This window comes from Salvia splendens, chromosome 12 (assembly GCF_004379255.2).
Source record: "Salvia splendens isolate huo1 chromosome 12, SspV2, whole genome shotgun sequence".
NCBI classification, from domain to species: Eukaryota; Viridiplantae; Streptophyta; class Magnoliopsida; order Lamiales; family Lamiaceae; genus Salvia; species Salvia splendens.
Window position 1 is genome coordinate 17,830,013 of NC_056043.1, and position 20,304 is coordinate 17,850,316.

The 20,304-nt window shown below is 35.1% G+C and overlaps 1 long non-coding RNA gene across 29 annotated transcripts in view; it reads right to left on the bottom strand.

Moving 5' to 3' along the window:
• LOC121757282 overlaps nucleotides 1-18,817 on the bottom strand; it is a 35,957-nt gene extending 17,140 nt beyond the window's left edge. For 11 of the 29 annotated variants that reach the window (XR_006041232.1, XR_006041224.1, XR_006041220.1 and 8 more), the window contains exons 1-54: nucleotides 18,448-18,816; nucleotides 17,661-17,770; nucleotides 17,318-17,395; nucleotides 17,086-17,246; nucleotides 16,835-16,987; nucleotides 16,349-16,429; nucleotides 15,732-15,847; nucleotides 15,287-15,596; nucleotides 15,102-15,175; nucleotides 14,906-15,021; nucleotides 14,552-14,769; nucleotides 14,289-14,441; nucleotides 14,089-14,187; nucleotides 13,794-13,940; nucleotides 13,652-13,710; nucleotides 13,380-13,557; nucleotides 13,056-13,126; nucleotides 12,846-12,961; nucleotides 12,417-12,709; nucleotides 11,707-11,864; nucleotides 11,461-11,605; nucleotides 11,203-11,329; nucleotides 11,053-11,111; nucleotides 10,834-10,957; nucleotides 10,469-10,659; nucleotides 10,149-10,218; nucleotides 9,938-10,053; nucleotides 9,576-9,801; nucleotides 9,309-9,466; nucleotides 9,069-9,213; nucleotides 8,813-8,940; nucleotides 8,664-8,721; nucleotides 8,445-8,494; nucleotides 8,078-8,269; nucleotides 7,758-7,828; nucleotides 7,548-7,663; nucleotides 7,171-7,411; nucleotides 6,903-7,060; nucleotides 6,657-6,801; nucleotides 6,403-6,530; nucleotides 6,254-6,311; nucleotides 6,035-6,084; nucleotides 3,257-3,447; nucleotides 2,936-3,006; nucleotides 2,726-2,841; nucleotides 2,349-2,589; nucleotides 2,081-2,238; nucleotides 1,835-1,979; nucleotides 1,578-1,704; nucleotides 1,428-1,486; nucleotides 1,209-1,258; nucleotides 843-1,033; nucleotides 522-592; nucleotides 23-427 (exon numbers count right to left, since the gene is read on the bottom strand). This is a non-coding gene — a long non-coding RNA (uncharacterized LOC121757282). The other 18 variants (XR_006041236.1, XR_006041217.1, XR_006041230.1 and 15 more) reach the window with 18 other exon arrangements.
• Nucleotides 18,818-20,304: the final 1,487 nt, after the last annotated feature.

The following is a 20,304-nucleotide window of genomic DNA, read 5'->3' on the forward strand; positions in this document are numbered from 1 at the left end:
CTTAAAACATCAGACTAATTACCTATATCATAGTATTCAGGACATATTTACAAGATCTTGAAAGGCACCAGTGAGGCGGAAGTCAAAAGTCTTCTCAACTTGCATGAAAAGATACCAATTGTGCGGACCTCACAGAAACAATGCCTAAGTGGTATGTCAAAAATAGCATAACAATGTCTTATTCGCCATGCGTGAAACTACCCTATCAGCATCTTTCACTATGTCAAACTAAAATCACAACTCTTATTTACACAGTTAACTCTAACAGCTGTTGGGTGTCAGATCTATTCCAATCCTAATTAGAAAAGGAAACAAAACATAAAGATGGCATTTGTTCAATTTATACATCAACGATCAGTCCATAGAATGAAGCAAGTTCGGCTAGTTCAGTAACATCCTCTTTCCTCTCCCACCATTTTGAAGCTTTCTGAAAATAAAATACAAAAATTACGAATAAAAGCCTTCAATAAATTATATTTTGAATATTTTTAATAGGTAAAAGACAAAGATAGGCCACTTACCACCGCTTACTAAAATCCTGACTTCTCCATCGACTTTAATATATCAACTTGATCAATAAGGTCCTGGGGAGCTGATAGGGAAGATTTCTTAGACTCATAAAAGGCAGCCAGAAATCTAAGTCTCTAAGGTAAAACAACACGAAGGTAAAATATCAGTATCATTTACAAAGGCAGCTTCAATTCATTAAAGCTTAAGATGGTTGGTCAGAATCAGTGATGCACATAAATTGCGGTTCACACAAAACCTAGAACCTAATCAAGGAATGGGTTAGGCAAGGGGGTAGACAGATTCGACAAAAGTAAAAGACAACATTGTATTACCTCGACCTTTGGCTACGTGGTGACTTGACAACATTGGCAAGATGTACACTCAAGCCAAGTATCTAAGGTACTCAATGTACACTCATGCACATACGTTTTGTTGTCACCAAGGCATTTCAAGACATCTGAAAAATCTGAAAGAATCCCTTGCACAAGCCACATTCGTGTAAATGAACAAGCCTTCACAGGAGCTATGTACATGAAAGAAGAGTTACAATATTGGGATTTAAAGATACAACTATTGGCTTTGAGGAATTCCGGATTTAATAAATGATCCCAAGTATTTATATCATTGAGATTGTAAATCTCAGTTAGTAAGCGCAAGTGAATCTTAATAAACCTATAACCTATAGTATAAAAGGGTACCTAGCTTGACTTCTCAACTGGATGTCCCATTGTAGTCCGAAGAGCACCAACTGTGGACAAAGAAGCAATTATCAAATTTTAGAACAGTCGTGTAGACGCCCTTATAGGGCTCCAAACAGATCTCCTAAAATAAGAAAGATAAAAGGGCATATCATGTAGATAATGATATACTCCATATACAAATTTTGATAGTTATTTCAAATTTTCTACTGAACGTACCAGTTCCAGTTCTCCTCTTCCAGAATTTTGGTTACATTTTCAATAGATTCCAAGTGGACCTAGACAGAAGATAAAGTCAGATTGACGGCATGCCCTGTTAAATCATAAACAAATTTGATGATTAACAAACATATACTCCATATTACAAACCTTCCAAACAGAACTCTATAAGCCTTTTAAAAAGTGGGGGTGACTTTTTCACTTATATCTTCACGTGGAAGTCCATCTATGCCACCAGTTAAGTTACTTTAACAACCTTCTTTGGAGTTGCAGATTCCTGCAAAGAGTAATACTTGGAAATTTGTATTGAAGAACAAGCTCATATTGGAAAAATGACAGTATCACAACATCAATAGAATAAGAATACTACATAACTAAAATTTATAAAAAAAAACAAGATATAATACCTTTAGAGCATGATCAAACATTTAAAAACCAAATCAGAGAACTTTAGGTTTTAGGTTTCTGATCTGAAGATGGACATCTTGATGGATCTAGAGGTCTTAACAGATTTATAGGCACAGGAAATGATGACGTGTATTCTGCGTTATCCTGCACGTGCAATCCGGCCACACAATAGCAATTATATTCACAAGAAGAGAGGAGAAAAAACAAGCAATGCTTGCCTCTCATAAGTTTACAGTGATAGTTACCAGAATCTTTAACATCAGAACATTCAAAGCAGTTGCGATTTGACTTCCATCATCCATCTCCGGAAGCCTATCATCCAAAAGCCAGAGAAACAGTTCCTTGATGAGACTATTAGAGTACACTCCTTAACTGCATAAGCAAGGCTCTTGTTCTGAAAAGTCTGTGACAAAAGCAATAACCACTTCAGGCTCAATTGACACCCACATAATCAAAATCATGACATGAACCTTCAATTTTAGGCATTATTAGTTAAAAGGTCAGACTAATTACCTAGCAACGTTGCCCAGTGCTTGAATAGCTTTAAATGCATCAGCAATAATTTTTTCCTTTTTTCCTTTTTTTGCTTTTTTCATTTTTTTCTTTTTTTCCTTTTTTTCCTTTTTTTTTATTTTTTCTAGGAAGGGTTCTCTTGCCAAGGTTGCCCATCGCTTGAATAGCTTCAGCTGCAACAACAATATTTTTTTCTTTTTTTCCTTTTTTTTCCTGCAGTAACATTTACATTCGTGATTCCCTGCAAAAATCAAAATGTTGTGCAGGCAACACCAATTACATTTTCACAATATTAACACCAAAAATATATTCTGCAAAAAGTCAAGAAAAACCTTAATTGAGTTGTGGACTTGTGGTCAAGGAAACCCATAGCATACCTTCTTTAATGTATGACAAACTTTCTGAAAAAATCGTCAAGAGAATTCTTTTTGGTTGAAGCAAGTTCGGCAAGTTCAGCAACAACCCCTTTCCTCTCCCACCATTTTGAAGCTTTCTGAAAATAAAATACAAAAATTATGAATAAAAGCCTTCAATAAATTATTTTTTGAATATTTTTAATAGGTAAAAGACAAAGATAGGCCACTTACCACCGCTTACTAAAATCCTGACTTCTCCATCGACTTTAATATATCAACTTGATCAATAAGGTCCTGGGGAGCTGATAGGGAAGATTTCTTAGACTCATAAAAGGCAGCCAGAAATCTAAGTCTCTAAGGTAAAACAACACGAAGGTAAAATATCAGTATCATTTACAAAGGCAGCTTCAATTCATTAAAGCTTAAGATGGTTGGTCAGAATCAGTGATGCACATAAATTGCGGTTCACACAAAACCTAGAACCTAATCAAGGAATGGGTTAGGCAAGGGGGTAGACAGATTCGACAAAAGTAAAAGACAACATTGTATTACCTCGACCTTTGGCTACGTGGTGACTTGACAACATTGGCAAGATGTACACTCAAGCAAAGTATCTAAGGTACTCAATGTACACTCATGCACATACGTTTTGTTGTCACCAAGGCATTTCAAGACATCTGAAAAATCTGAAAGAATCCCTTGCACAAGCCACATTCGTGTAAATGAACAAGCCTTCACAGGAGCTATGTACATGAAAGAAGAGTTACAATATTGGGATTTAAAGATACAACTATTGGCTTTGAGGAATTCCGGATTTAATAAATGATCCCAAGCATTTATATCATTGAGATTGTAAATCTCAGTTAGTAAGCGCAAGTGAATCTTAATAAACCTATAACCTATAGTATAAAAGGGTACCTAGCTTGACTTCTCAACTGGATGTCCCATTGTAGTCCGAAGAGCACCAACTGTGGACAAAGTAGCAATTATCAAATTTTAGAACTGTCGTGTAGACGCCCTTATAGGGCTCCAAACAGATCTCCTAAAATAAGAAAGATAAAAGGGCATATCATGTAGATAATGATATACTCCATATACAAATTTTGATAGTTATTTCAAATTTTCTACTGAACGTACCAGTTCCAGTTCTCCTCTTCCAGAATTTTGGTTACATTTTCAATAGATTCCAAGTGGACCTAGACAGAAGATAAAGTCAGATTGACGGCATGCCCTGTTAAATCATAAACAAATTTGATGATTAACAAACATATACTCCATATTACAAACCTTCCAAACAGAACTCTATAAGCCTTTTAAAAAGTGGGGGTGACTTTTTCACTTATATCTTCACGTGGAAGTCCATCTATGCCACCAGTTAAGTTACTTTAACAACCTTCTTTGGAGTTGCAGATTCCTGCAAAGAGTAATACTTGGAAATTTGTATTGAAGAACAAGCTCATATTGGAAAAATGACAGTATCACAACATCAATAGAATAAGAATACTACATAACTAAAATTTATAAAAAAAACAAGATATAATACCTTTAGAGCATGATCAAACATTTAAAAACCAAATCAGAGAACTTTAGGTTTTAGGTTTCTGATCTGAAGATGGACATCTTGATGGATCCAGAGGTCTTAACAGATTTATAGGCACAGGAAATGATGACGTGTATTCTGCGTTATCCTGCACGTGCAATCCGGCCACACAATAGCAATTATATTCACAAGAAGAGAGGAGAAAAAACAAGCAATGCTTGCCTCTCATAAGTTTACAGTGATAGTTACCAGAATCTTTAACATCAGAACATTCAAAGCAGTTGCGATTTGACTTCCATCATCCATCTCCGGATGCCCTATCATCCAAAAGCCAGAGAAACAGTTCCTTGATGAGACTATTAGAGTACACTCCTTAACTGCATAAGCAAGGCTCTTGTTCTGAAAAGTCTGTGACAAAAGCAATAACCACTTCAGGCTCAATTGACACCCACATAATCAAAATCATGACATGAACCTTCAATTTTAGGCATTATTAGTTAAAAGGTCAGACTAATTACCTAGCAACGTTGCCCAGTGCTTGAATAGCTTTAAATGCATCAGCAATTATTTTTTCCTTTTTTTCCTTTTTTTGCTTTTTTCATTTTTTTCTTTTTTCCCTTTTTTTCCTTTTTTTATTTTTTCTAGGAAGGGTTCTCTTGCCAAGGTTGCCCATCGCTTGAATAGCTTCAGCTGCAACAACAATATTTTTTTCTTTTTTTCCTTTTTTTTCCTGCAGTAACATTTACATTCGTGATTCCCTGCAAAAATCAAAATGTTGTGCAGGCAACACCAATTACATTTTCACAATATTAACACCAAAAATATATTCTGCGAAAAGTCAAGAAAAACCTTAATTGAGTTGTGGACTTGTGGTCAAGGAAACCCATAGCATACCTTCTTTAATGTATGACAAACTTTCTGAAAAAATCGTCAAGAGAAATCTTTTTGGTTGAAGCAAGTTCGGCAAGTTCAGCAACAACCCCTTTCCTCTCCCACCATTTTGAAGCTTTCTGAAAATAAAATACAAAAATTATGAATAAAAGCCTTCAATAAATTATTTTTTGAATATTTTTAATAGGTAAAAGACAAAGATAGGCCACTTACCACCGCTTCCCAAAATCCAGAGTTCTCCAGCGGCTTTAATATATCAACTTGATCGATAAGGTCCTGAGGAGCTGATAGGGAAGATATCTTAGACTCATAAAAGGCAGCCAGAAATCTAAGCCTCTAAGGTAAAACAACACGAGGGAAAAATATCAGTATCATTTACAAAGGCAGCTTCAATTCATTAAAGCTTAAGATGGGTGGTCAGAATCGATGATGCACATAAATTGTGGTTCACACAAAACCTAGAACCTAACAAGGAATGGGTTAGGCAAGGGGGTAGACAGATTCGACAAAAGTAAAAGACAGCATTGTATTACCTCGACCTTTGGCTACGTGGTGACTGGATAAAATTGGCCAGATGTACACTCAAGCCAAGTATCTAAGGTACTCAATGTACACTCATGCATATGCTTTTTGTTGTCACCAAGGCTTTTCAAGACATCTGAAAAATCTGAATGAATCCCTTGCACGAGCCACATTCGTGTAAATGATCATGCCTTCGCAGGAGCTATGTACATGAAAGAAGAGTTTCAATATTGGGATTTAAAGATACAACTATTGGCTTTGAGGAATTCCGGATTTAATAAACGATCCCAAGCATTTATATTATTGAGATTGTAAATCTCAATTAGTAAGCGCAAGTGAATCTTAATAAACCTATAACCTATAGTATAAAAGAGTACCTAGCTTGACTTCTCAACTGGATGTCCCATTGTAGTCCGAAGAGCACCAACTGTGGACAAAGTAGCAATTATCAAATTTTAGAACTGTCGAGTAGAGGCACTTATAAAGCTCGAAATAGATCTCCTAAAACAAGAAAGATAAAAGGGCACATCATGTAGATAATAATATACTCCATATACAAAATTTGATAGTTATATCAAATTTTCTACTGAACGTACCGTTACAGTTCTCCTCTTCCAGAGTTTTGGTTACATTTTCAATAGATTCCAAGTGGACCTAGACAGAAGATAAAGTCAGATTGACGGCATGCCCTCTTAAATCATAAACAAATTTGATGATTAACAAACATACACTCCATATTACAAACCTTCTAAACAGAACTCTATAAGCCTTTTAACAAAGTGGGGGTGACCTTTTCACTTATATCTTCACGTGGAAGTCCATCTACGCCACCAGTTAAGTTACTTTTACAACCTTCTTTGGAGTTGCAGATTCCTGCAAAGAGTAATACTTGTAAATTTGAATTGAAGAATAAGCTCATATTGGAAAAATGACAGTATCACAACATCAATAGAATAACACTACATAACTAAAATTTATAAAAAAAACAAGATATAATACCTTTAGAGCATGATCAAACATTTAAAAACCAAATCAGAGAACTTTAGGTTTTAGGTTTCTGATCTGAAGATGGACATCTTGATGGATCCAGAGGTCTTAACAGATTTATAGGCACAGGAAATGATGACGTGTATTCTGCGTTATCCTGCACGTGCAATCCGGCCACACAATAGCAATTATATTCACAAGAAGAGAGGAGAAAAAACAAGCAATGCTTGCCTCTCATAAGTTTACAGTGATAGTTACCAGAATCTTTAACATCAGAACATTCAAAGCAGTTGCGATTTGACTTCCATCATCCATCTCCGGATGCCCATCATCCAAAAGCCAGAGAAACAGTTCCTTGATGAGACTATTAGAGTACACTCCTTAACTGCATAAGCAAGGCTCTTGTTCTGAAAAGTCTGTGACAAAAGCAATAACCACTTCAGGCTCAATTGACACCCACATAATCAAAATCATGACATGAACCTTCAATTTTAGGCATTATTAGTTAAAAGGTCAGACTAATTACCTAGCAACGTTGCCCAGTGCTTGAATAGCTTTAAATGCATCAGCAATTATTTTTTCCTTTTTTCCTTTTTTCGCTTTTTTCATTTTTTTCTTTTTTTCCTTTTTTTCCTTTTTTTTTATTTTTTCTAGGAAGGGTTCTCTTGCCAAGGTTGCCCATCGCTTGAATAGCTTCAGCTGCAACAACAATATTTTTTTCTTTTTTTCCTTTTTTTTCCTGCAGTAACATTTACATTCGTGATTCCCTGCAAAAATCAAAATGTTGTGCAGGCAACACCAATTACATTTTCACAATATTAACACCAAAAATATATTCTGCGAAAAGTCAAGAAAAACCTTAATTGAGTTGTGGACTTGTGGTCAAGGAAACCCATAGCATACCTTCTTTAATGTATGACAAACTTTCTGAAAAAATCGTCAAGAGAAATCTTTTTGGTTGAAGCAAGTTCGGCAAGTTCAGCAACAACCCCTTTCCTCTCCCACCATTTTGAAGCTTTCTGAAAATAAAATACAAAAATTATGAATAAAAGCCTTCAATAAATTATTTTTTGAATATTTTTAATAGGTAAAAGACAAAGATAGGCCACTTACCACCGCTTCCCAAAATCCAGACTTCTCCAACGGCTTTAATATATCAACTTGATCGATAAGGTCCTGAGGAGCTGATAGGGAAGATATCTTAGACTCATAAAAGGCAGCCAGAAATCTAAGCCTCTAAGGTAAAACAACACGAGGGTAAAATATCAGTATCATTTACAAAGGCAGCTTCAATTCATTAAAGCTTAAGACGGTTGGTCAGAATCGATGATGCACATAAATTGTGGTTCACACAAAACCTAGAACCTAACAAGGAATGGGTTAGGCAAGGGGGTAGACAGATTCGACAAAAGTAAAAGAGAGCATTGTATTACCTCGACCTTTGGCTACGTGGTGACTGGATAACATTGGCCAGATGTACACTCAAGCCAAGTATCTAAGGTACTCAATGTACACTCATGCACTATGCTTTTTGTTGTCACCAAGGCTTTTCAAGACATCTGAAAAATCGGAATGAATCCCTTGCACGAGCCACATTCATGTAAATGATCAAGCCTTCACAGGAGCTATGTACATGAAAGAAGAGTTTCAATATTGGGATTTAAAGATACAACTATTGGCTTTGAGGAATTCCGGATTTAATAAACGATCCCAAGCATTTATATTATTGAGATTGTAAATCTCAATTAGTAAGCGCAAGTGAATCTTAATAAACCTATAACCTATAGTATAAAAGAGTACCTAGCTTGACTTCTCAACTGGATGTCCCATTGTAGTCCGAAGAGCACCAACTGTGGACAAAGTAGCAATTATCAAATTTTAGAACTGTCGTGTAGAGGCACTTATAAAGCTCGAAATAGATCTCCTAAAACAAGAAAGATAAAAGGGCACATCATGTAGATAATAATATAGTCCATATACAAAATTTGATAGTTATATCAAATTTTCTACTGAACATACCGTTACAGTTCTCCTCTTCCAGAGTTTTGGTTACATTTTCAATAGATTCCAAGTGGACCTAGACAGAAGATAAAGTCAGATTGACGGCATGCCCTCTTAAATCATAAACAAATTTGAAGATTAACAAACATATACTCCATATTACAAACCTTCTAAACAGAACTCTATAAGCCTTTTAACAAAGTGGGGGTGACCTTTTCACTTATATCTTCACGTGGAAGTCCATCTACGCCACCGGTTAAGTTACTTTTACAACCTTCTTTGGAGTTGCAGATTCCTGCAAAGAGTAATACTTGTAAATTTGAATTGAAGAATAAGCTCATATTGGAAAAATGACAGTATCACAACATCAATAGAATAACACTACATAACTAAAATTTATAAAAAAAAAACAAGATATAATACCTTTAGAGCATGATCAAACATTTAAAAACCCAATCAGAGAACTTTAGGTTTTAGGTTTCTGATCTGAAGATGGACATCTTGATGGATCCAGAGGTCTTAACAGATTTATAGGCACAGGAAATGATGACGTATATTCTGCGTTATCCTGCACGTGCAATCCGGTCACACAATAGCAATTATATTCACAAGAAGAGAGGAGAAAAAACAAGCAATGCTTGCCTCTCATAAGTTTACAGTTACCAGAATCTTTAACATCAGAACATTCAAAGCAGTTAAAATTTGACTTCCATCATCCATCTCCGGAAGCCTATCATCCAAAAGCCAGAGAAACAGTTCCTTGATGAGACTATCAGAGTACACTCCTTAACTGCATAAGCAAGGCTCTTGTTCTGAAAAGTCTGTGACAAAAGCAATAACCATTTCATGCTCAATTGACACAAAAATAATCAAAATCATGACATGAACCTTCAATTTTAGGCATTATTAGTTAAAGGTCAGACTAATTACCTAGCAACGTTGCCCAGTTCTTGAATAGCTTTAAATGCATCAGCAATTATTTTTTACTTTTTTTTTCCTTTTTTTGCTTTTTTCATTTTCTTCTTTTTTTCCTTTTTTTAGGAAGGGTTCTCATGCCAAGATTGCCCAACTCTTGAATAGCTTCAGCTACAACAACAATGTTTTTTTTATTTTTTTTCTTTATTTTTCCATCAGTAACATTTACATTCGTGATTACCTGCAAAAATCAAAATGTTGTGCAGGCAACACCAATTAGATTTTCACAATATTAACACCAAAAATATATTCTGCGAAAAGTCAAGAAAAACCTTAATTGAGTTGTGGACTTGTGGTCAAGGAAACCCATAGCATACCTTCTTTAATGTATGACAAACTTTCTGAAAAAATCTCCAAGAGAAATCTTTTTGGTTGAAGCAAGTTCGGCTAGTTCAGCAACAACCTCTTTCCTCTCCCACCATTTTGAAGCTTTCTGAAAATAAAATACAAAAATTATGAATAAAAGCCTTCAATAAATTATTTTTTGAATATTTTTAATAGGTTAAAGACAAAGATAGGCCACTTAACACCGCTTCCCAAAATCCAGACTTCTCCAACGGCTTTAATATATCAACTTGATCGATAAGGTCCTGAGGAGCTGATAGGGAAGATATCTTAGACTCATAAAAGTCAGCCAGAAATCTAAGTCTCTAAGATAAAACAACACGAAGGTAAAATATCAGTATCATTTACAAAGGCAGCTTCAATTCATTAAAGCTTAAGATGGTTGGTCAGAATCAGTGATGCACATAAATTGCGGTTCACACAAAACCTAGAACCTAATCAAGGAATGGGTTAGGCAAGGGGGTAGACAGATTCGACAAAAGTAAAAGACAGCATTGTATTACCTCGACCTTTGGCTACGTGGTGACTTGACAACATTGGCCAGATGTACACTCAAGCCAGGTATCTAAGGTACTCAATGTACACTCATGCATATGCGTTTTGTTGTCACCAAGGCATTTCAAGACATCTGAAAAATCTGAATGAATCCCTTGCACGAGCCACATTCGTGTAAATGATCAAGCCTTCACAGGAGCTATGTACATGAAAGAAGAGTTACAATATTGGGATTTAAAGATACAACTATTGGCTTTGAGGAATTCTGGATTTAATAAATGATCCCAAGCATTTATATCATTGAGATTGTAAATCTTAGTTAGTAAGCGCAAGTGAATCTTAATAAACCTATAACCTATAGTATAAAGGGTACCTAGCTTGACTTCTCAACTGGATGTCCCATTGTAGATCGAAGAGCACCAACTGTGGACAAAGTAGCAATTATCAAATTTTAGAACTGTCGTGTAGACGCACTTATAGAGCTCCAAACAGATCTCCTAAAATAAGAAAGATAAAAGGGCACATCATGTAGATAATGATATAGTCCATATACAAAATTTGATAGTTATTTCAAATTTTCTACTGAACGTACCAGTTCCAGTTCTCCTCTTCCAGAATTTTGGTTACATTTTCAATAGATTCCAAGTGGACCTAGACAGAAGATAAAGTCAGATTGGCGGCATGCCCTGTTAAATCATAAACAAATTTGATGATTAACAAACATATACTCCATATTACAAACCTTCCAATCAGAACTCTATAAGCCTTTTAACAAAGTGGGGTGACTTTTTCACTTATATCTTCACGTGGAAGTCCATCTATGCCACCAGTTAAGTTACTTTAACAACCTTCTTTGGAGTTGCAGATTCCTGCAAAGAGTAATACTTGTAAATTTGTATTGAAGAACAAGCTCATATTGGAAAAATGACAGTATCACAACATCAATAGAATAAGAATACTACATAACTAAAATTTATAATAAAAAAACAAGATATAATACCTTTAGAGCATGATCAAACATTTAAAAACCAAATCAGAGAACTTTAGGTTTTAGGTTTCTGATCTGAAGATGGACATCTTGATGGATCCAGAGGTCTTAACAGATTTATAGGCACAGGAAATGATGACGTGTATTCTGCGTTATCCTGCACGTGCAATCCGGCCACACAATAGCAATTATATTCACAAGAAGAGAGGAGAAAAAACAAGCAATGCTTGCCTCTCATAAGTTTACAGTGATAGCTACCAGAATCTTTAACATCAGAACATTCAAAGCAGTTGCGATTTGACTTTCATCATCCATCTCCGGAAGCCTATCATCCAAAAGCCAGAGAAACAGTTCCTTGATGAGACTATCAGAGTACACTCCTTAACTGCATAAGCAAGGCTCTTGTTCTGAAAAGTCTGTGACAAAAGCAATAACCACTTCAGGCTCAATTGACACCCAAATAATCAAAACCATGACATGACTCTTCAATTTTAGGCGTTATTAGTTAAAAGGTCAAACTAATTAAATACATCATAGTATCCGGGACATATACACAAGATCTTGAAGAGGCACAAGTGAGGCTGAAGTTAAAGTCTTCACAATCTGGTAGAAATGATAACAATTGCAAGGATATCATGGAAACAATGCCGAAGAGGTATGCCAAAAATAGCATAACAATTGTCTTATTCTCCGTGGATGAAACTAGCCTATCAGCATCTTTCACTATGTCAAACAAAAGACAAACTTATTAAACCAGTTAACTTTAGCTGTTGTTGGGTGGCGGATCTATTTCAATCCCAATTAGAAAAGGAAATAATCGCAAAACATAAAGATGACATTTGTACAATTTTTACATTAACAATCAGCCCCATGAATGACAAAGTCAAATAAGTACTCAAAAACACGTCTATTATAATTTTTATGGGCATAGAAATTTAAAAAATAATGTAACACAGTTTTGGACTAACCGGTTTAAAGGCAATAAGAAGCGACAACTGGCCAAAAAATGGGCTCTCGGAACCCTAGCAAGGTTGCCCAGTGCATGAATAGCTTTATATGCTACAACAAATTTTTTTCTTTTTTCCCTTTTTTTTCTTTTTTTCTTTTTTTTCTTTTTTTCTTTTTTTCCTTTTTTTCTTTTTTTTACTAGGATTCTCAGTCCCATAGGAAGGTTGCCCAGCTCTAGAATAGCATCAGCTGCAACAACAATGTTTTTTTCTTTTTTTTTCCTTTCTTCAGTAACATTTACATTCGTGATAACCTGCAAAAATCAAAATGTTGGGCAGGCAACACCAATTACATTTTCAAGATATTATCACCAACAATATATTCTGCGAAAAGTCAAGAAAAACCTTAATTGAGTAGTGGGCTTGTGGTCAAGAAATGCCATAGCATACCTTCTTTAATGTATGACAAACTTTCTGAAAAAGTCTCCAAGAGAAATCTTTTTGGTGGAAGGAAGTTCGGTTAGTTCAGCAACAACTTCTTTCCTCTCACGCCATTTTGAAGCTTTCTGAAAATAAAATGCAAAAGATATGAATAAAAGGCTACAATAAATTATTTTTTGATTATTTTTCATAGGTAAAGAACAAAGATAGGCCACTTACCACCGCTTCCCAAAATCCGGACTTCTCCAAAGGCTTTAATATATCAACTGGATCGATAAGGTCCTGAGGAGCTGATAGGGAAGATATCTTAGACTCGTAAAAGACAGCCAGCCAGAAATCTAAGCCTCTAAAGTAAAACAACCCGAAGGTAAAATAGCAGTATCATTTACAAAGCCAGCTTCAATTCATTAGAGCTTAAGATGGTTGGGCCAGAAACAGTGATGCACATAAATTGCGGTTCACACAATCTAGAACCTAATCAAGGAATGGGTTAGCCAACGGGGTAGACAGATTCTACAAAAGTAAGAGACATCATTGTATTACCTTGACCTTTGGCTACGTGGTGACTTAACAACATTGGCCATTGTAAAAGAGTACCTAGCCTGACTTCTCAACTGGATATCCCATTATAGTCCCAAGAGTACCAATTATGGACAAAGTAGCACTTATCAAATTTTAGAACTGTCGTGTAGACGCCCTTATAGAGCTCCAAATAGATCTCCTAAAACAAGAACGATAAGAGGGCACATCAGTAGTTAATAATATACTCCATATACAAAATTTGATAGTTATTTCAAATTTTCCACTAAACCTACCAGTTCCAGTTCACCTCTTCTAGAATTTTGGTTACATTTTCAATAGACTCCAAGTGGACCTAGACAGAAGATAAAGTCAGTATGCCCTCTTAAATCATAAACAAATTTGATGATTAACAAACATATACTCCATATTACAAACCTTCCAATCAGGACTCTATAAGTCTTTTAACAAAGTGGGGGTGATCTTTTCACGTATATCTTCACGTGGAAGTCCATCTATGCCACCAGTCACTACAGATGATGTAGAATAAGTTACTTTAACAACCTTCTTTGGAGTTGCAGATTCCTGCAAAGAGTAATACTTGTAAATTTGAATTGAAGAACAAGCTCATATTGGGAAAAATGACAGTATCACAACAACAATAGAATAATAACACTACATAATTAAAATTTATAAAAAAACAAAATATAACACCGTTGGAGCATGATCAAACATTTAAAGATTTCTGATCTGAAGATGGACATCTTGATGGATCCAGAGGTCTTTACAGATTTATAAGCCCAGGAAATGATGGCGTATATTCTGCGTTATCCTGCACGTGCAATCCGGCCACACAATAGCAATTATATTCACAAGAGGAGAGGAGAAAAAACAAGCCATGCTTGCCTCTCATAAGTTTACAGTGATACTTACCAGAATTTTTAACATCAGAACATTCAAAGCAGTTAAAATTTGACTTCCATCATCCATCTCCGAAAGCCTATCATCCAAAAGCCAGAGTAACAGTTCCTTGATGAGAAGAGTACATTCCTTAACTGCATAAGCAAGGCTCTTGCTCTGAAAAGTCTGTGACAAAAGCAATAACCACTTCAGGCTTAATTTACACCCAAATAATCAAAATCATGACATGACTCTTCAATTTTAGGCGTTATTAGTTAATAGGTCAGACTAATTACCTAGCAATGTTGCCCAATGCTTGAATAGCTTTTTACGCAGTAGCAATTATTTTTTTTCTCTTTTTCCCTTTTTTTTCCTTTTTTTCCTTTTTTCTCTTTTTTTAGAAGGGTTCTCAGGCCCTTAGGAAGGTTGCCCAGCGCTTGAGTAGCTTCAACTGCAACAACAATGTTTTTTCCTTTTTCTTCCTTCCTTCAGTAACATTTACATTCGTGATAACCTGCAGAAATCAAAATGTTTTGCAGACAACACCATTAACATTTTCACGATATTATCACCAACAATATATTCTGCGAAAAGTCAAGAAAAACCTTAATTGAGTTGTGGGCTTGTGGTCAAGAAAAACCATAGCATACCTTCTTTAATGTACGACAAACATTCTGAAAAAAACTCCAAGAGAAATCTTTTTGGTGGAAGCAAGTTCGGTTAGTTCAGCAACAGCTTCTTTCCTCTCACGCCATTCTGAAGCTTTCTGAAAATAAAATGCAAACGCCACATTAAATTATTTTTTGAATATTTTTCATAGGTAAAGGACAGGGATAGGCCACTTACCACCGCTTCCCAAAATCCAGACTTCTCCTAAGTAGGCTTTAATATATCAACTGGATCGACAAGGTCCTGAGGTGCTGATAGGGAAGACATCTTAGACTCATAAAAGAAAACCAGAAATCTAAGCCTCTAAGGTAAAACAACAAGAAGGTATAATAGCAGTATCATTTACAAAGTTCTGGACTAACCGGTTTACAGGTAAATAAGAAGCGACAACTGGCCAAAAAATGGGCTCTCGGATCCCCAGCAAAGTTGCCCAGTGCTTGAATAGCTTTAAATGCATCAACAATTATTTTTTCCTTTTTTTTCTTTTTTTGCTTTTTTCATTTTTTTTTCCTTTTTTTTCTTTTTGTTCTTTTTTTTCTTTTTTTTAGGAAGGGTTCTCATGCCCTTAGGAAGGTTGCCCAGCACTTGAATAGCTTCAGCTGCAACAACAATGTTTTTTTCTTTTTTTTTCCTTTTTTTCCTTCCTTCAGTAACATTTACATGCGTGATAACCTGCAAAAATCAAAATGTTGTGCAGATAACAACAATTACATTTTCACAATATTAACACCAACAATATTTTTGCGAAAAGTCAAGAAAAACCTTAATTGAGTTGTGGACTTGTGGTCAAGGAAACCCATAGCATACCTTCTTTAATGTATGACAAACTTTCTGAAAAAATCTCCAAGAGAAATCTTTTTGGTTGAAGCAAGTTCGGCTAGTTCAGCAACAGCCTCTTTCCTCTCCCACCATTTTGAAGCTTTCTGAAAATAAAATACAAAAATTATGAATAAATGGCTACGTTAAATTATTTTTTGAATATTTTTAATAGGTATAGAACAAAGATAGGCCATTTAACACCCTTTCCTAAAATCCAGACTTCTCCAAAGGCTTTAATATATCAACTGGATCAATAAGGTCCTGAGGTGCTGATAGGGAAGATATCTTAGACTCGTAAAAGACAGCCATAAATCTAAGCCTCAAGGTAAAACAACACGAAGGTATAATAGCAATATCATTTACAAAGCCATCTCCAATTTATAAGCTTAAGATGGTTGGGCTAGAGCAGTGCTGCACATAAAATTGCGGTTAACGCAAAACCTAGAACCTAATTAAGGATTGGGCTAGGCTAGGGGGTGGACAAATTTTGAAAAAGTAAGTGACATCATTAAATTGGCCTGATCCTAGGCTACGTGGGGAGTTGACAACATTGGCCAGAAACATTGTTCAAATGCCAAACAAAGACTTAAGCAGAGTACACATACCATCAGCTACACTCTTAAGTGGGTACAGAACCCACAGCCTAAGGAACAGGTTCTGGTCTTGGCTCCTTAACCTGCTCAGACCTGCCAAATGGAATATGCAAGATATATTGATCTCAATCATAAGAAAATTTAATTTATACATGTTGCATTATAAATAGAGACTGAGAGCTGCATGTGTCAAATAACAACTATAGCATAGAAGATCAGCATCCACAAGTTGCATAAATATTGAGACATTAAACCGAAAGAACATAGATTCGTATAGAATCAGACTGAACTAAGACTGAAGCACCTGCATAGATCATAGATCTCCAACAGTTAAAACAATAACTATCAAATCGACTATGTAAGACTATGCAAATAGTGATCATCAAACTATGCAACATAAAATTCATACAAAAGGAAGATCCACAACATCACAATATGATAAAAACACTACATAATTAAAAAAGATAAAACAAGATAAAACAGATCAAGATATAATACCTTAGTGAGCATGATCAAACATTTAACAACCAAATCAGAGAACTTCTGGTTTCTGATTTCAAGAGTTCATTTGATGGAGATGGCCATCTTGATGGATCCAGGTCTTGACAGATATATAAACACAGGAAATGATGAAATACATTCTACGTTATCCTGCACGTGCAATCCAGCCACCCAACGGCAATTATATTCGCAAGAAGAAAGGAGAAAAACTAGAAATGCTTGCCTTATAAGTTTACAGTGATAGTTACCAGAATCTTTAACATCAGAACATTCGAAGCTCTTAAAAGTTGACTTCCATCATCCACCATTGGGGATTACTATCATCCAAAAGCTGGAGCAATAGTTCCATGATGAGACTATCAAGAGTACTCTCCTTAACTGCATAAGCAAGCCTCTTGTTCTTAAAAGTCTGCAACAAAAGCAATAACAACTTCAGACCTCAATTTTAGGCGTTATTAGTTAAAAGGTCAGATTAGTTACCAGCATCATAGTATTCATGACATATTTACAAGATCTTGAAGAGGCACCAGTGAGGCTGAAGTCAAAAGTCTTCACAACCTGCTAGAAATGATAACAATTGTGAGGATCTCATGGAAACAATGCCGAAGAGGTATGTCAAAAATAGCAGAACAATTGTCTTATTAGTCAGGCATGAAACTAGTCTATCAGCATCTTTCACTATGTCAAACTCCTAGATTAAGATGTGATTCGAAGACTACCGATTCACAATAATATTCAGAAATTATCACACTATTCGGTTCTTTGGACAACGTTTTTCAGAAGCATCAATGAACAAATCTGAGCAGATATTTCAAGGACATACCTATCTTTTGAAAAAGCATATTCTATGATTTCCAAAGCTTCATTTCCCAACACCAGTGTAAGCCCGTGGCATTGTAGTCTATCTGTGTGGATTTCAGGAAGGCCATAGTTCTCCATGAGAGAAAAACAATATAAATTAGTAGAAAGTTAACACATCTATAAATTATTAAGAGATAATGGGTTCAGGAAAAATAGCAAATCAGTTTGGATAGTGGTGTTGATTATAGACAATTAGTAATCAGTACATAAAAGTTTGAATACCGATTGAAAGTTGGGATCAACTTTGCTCAGCTGGATCAAACATGTGGGCATTAAAAACTAATTACCATAACCAAAAAGGAAAGGAACAATGAAGTCATTAATGATCTTTCCCTTCAAGTTTATGAATATATAAATCATCTCAACAGTTTACAATGAATGTCTTGCCTTGACAGACAACAACTTGGAACAGATTTGAGTCCAAAGACATTCTTTCCATCATTTAAGTATATTCTAGAGTATACACATATAACAGCAAGTTCAACAAATACAAGTTGTTCATAACCGCTAAAAGAAATTTTAGATGTAGCATGCCCTCCATGGGAAATGAGCCTTAGAGTGAACAAAATCATGATGGATAAATTAACCTAGGACTCTAGTCAGTAATAAAAGCAATACCTAAATATGTAGACACTCTTGCAAACTAGAAAAAAAACCCTATATATACCAACACAGAAACAAATCACGATACTTCCATTCAATTTACAATTCAATTAGGGAGAAAGATGAGAAGAAAAAGGAGAAAAGACCACGATGGGAGGGCGGACGGGGACGGGTTCGCGCAGTTGGCGGCGGAGGCAAGGCCGCGAGTCAGCAGCCACGCGACGCTGCCCACGAATCCGGACCAGCGACCTGCTGCAGGAGACGACGGCGTCTGATGATGGCGAGTAGCAGCCGCGGCGGGGACCAAACTCCGAGACAGCCACATCCTCGGCTTTCTTCTCCGGGCAAGCAGGCCGGCGGCGTGAAATCTGCCAGGGCTATGACTCTTGGTGTGGGGAAAACACGAGTCGATTCTGCCGATTGAGATATGGATATGGAGATGGAGATGCCCGTTGGGGGAGGGGAGATGGAGAGGGATATTTTTAATTTAATTTAGGGTTTCTAGGCAATTTTAATTTATGGAGTACTACTCTTATTTGGGTTTATTTGTATTTTATGGAGTACTACTCTTATTTGGGTTTATTTGTATTGGAATTTTAGTTTATGGAATGTAAATTGGGCTTTATTTGTTTTGTAATTGTGTTCGATTTTATGATTTGGAAGCATTTATAAAAATATATACTAGAGTTCTAAATTTGGTGGTATGGGTAATCATTATATTTGTTTTAAAAATTAGGTTTTAATCTGGACTATTTTTTATTTGACTTTGTATAAATATATTTCAATTTAAATTCTTCTTTGTAATTAAATTTATATATTATTACTTTGCATTTTATTTGAGTCAAAATTAGAATTATGCTAAAGAGCTTAATTTGTTCTAACTGAACATTTATTCATCATTACAATACTTCTTTTTGTAAGCTAAATGAGAACACAAATATCTAATTTTTTAATTTTCATCTTATATTTATTCAACTAAAATATTTAATATTTCATCAATTCCATAAAAATAAAGATACCATTTTTTTATCCAGACACAAATAAAAATATTTCATTTTCATTTATAGAAAATTCTCTCCGACTCATTATCTATATATCAATTTATTTACTTATTTACATCTTATTTAACTTGATGAATTCAATAACAAATTGATGAATTCAATAACAAAGTAGGAATTTTTCTAGGCCTAAAAAAACAAAATTGAAGGATTATTGTTGAATTAGTAGGCAACCAATTCTATATAAGTGAATTTGTAAATCTGAAAAAATCTATATTCACACTTATACAGACGTCATATGCTCTATATGACATAAAATATGAATATGACTAAAAGATGGTTTCAAACTTTCGATATGTGTTGTAATGAACATAACTTAAAATGCTGGATTATATTTGTGTATATTATTATTATGTTTTGTTTTTATGAGGAATAGAATAGATGTGGCAAAAATGAAACCTAATAAGTATGCCTAAACATCCGAGGTCCGGCCCAATTGCTTCGAAATTCTCTCAATATATTTAGGCCCAGCCCCGCATATATGCAACAACAATTTTGCCTTATACAAATAATGAAAAATAAGTAAATTCACAAATATTACGACACACTAATGTTGTTTTTATAATAAACATGAAATTAAATTAAAGAATATATATATATATATATATATCAATTTTGTAAAGGTTGAATTATAATAAAAATAAAATATTAGTATAAAGCAACATTTACATAAATTAGTATTATTTATTGTGATAAATAATACTCACTCCGTCCCATAATAAGAGTCACATTTTGTCAGTCCGTCCAACAGTAAGAGTCACATTTGAGATAAAATCATATAGGCGTCATTCTAGCTATTACAATCAAAGAAAAAAAACTATAATAAGTGGAACAGAAATCACAATGAAAATAATAAAACAAACCGAGCTATGATTAGTCGAGTCGGGAAATCCCTCTTTCCGCAAGACAAATTGTGTCGCGGCTACTGTGCTCGAATTGACGTAT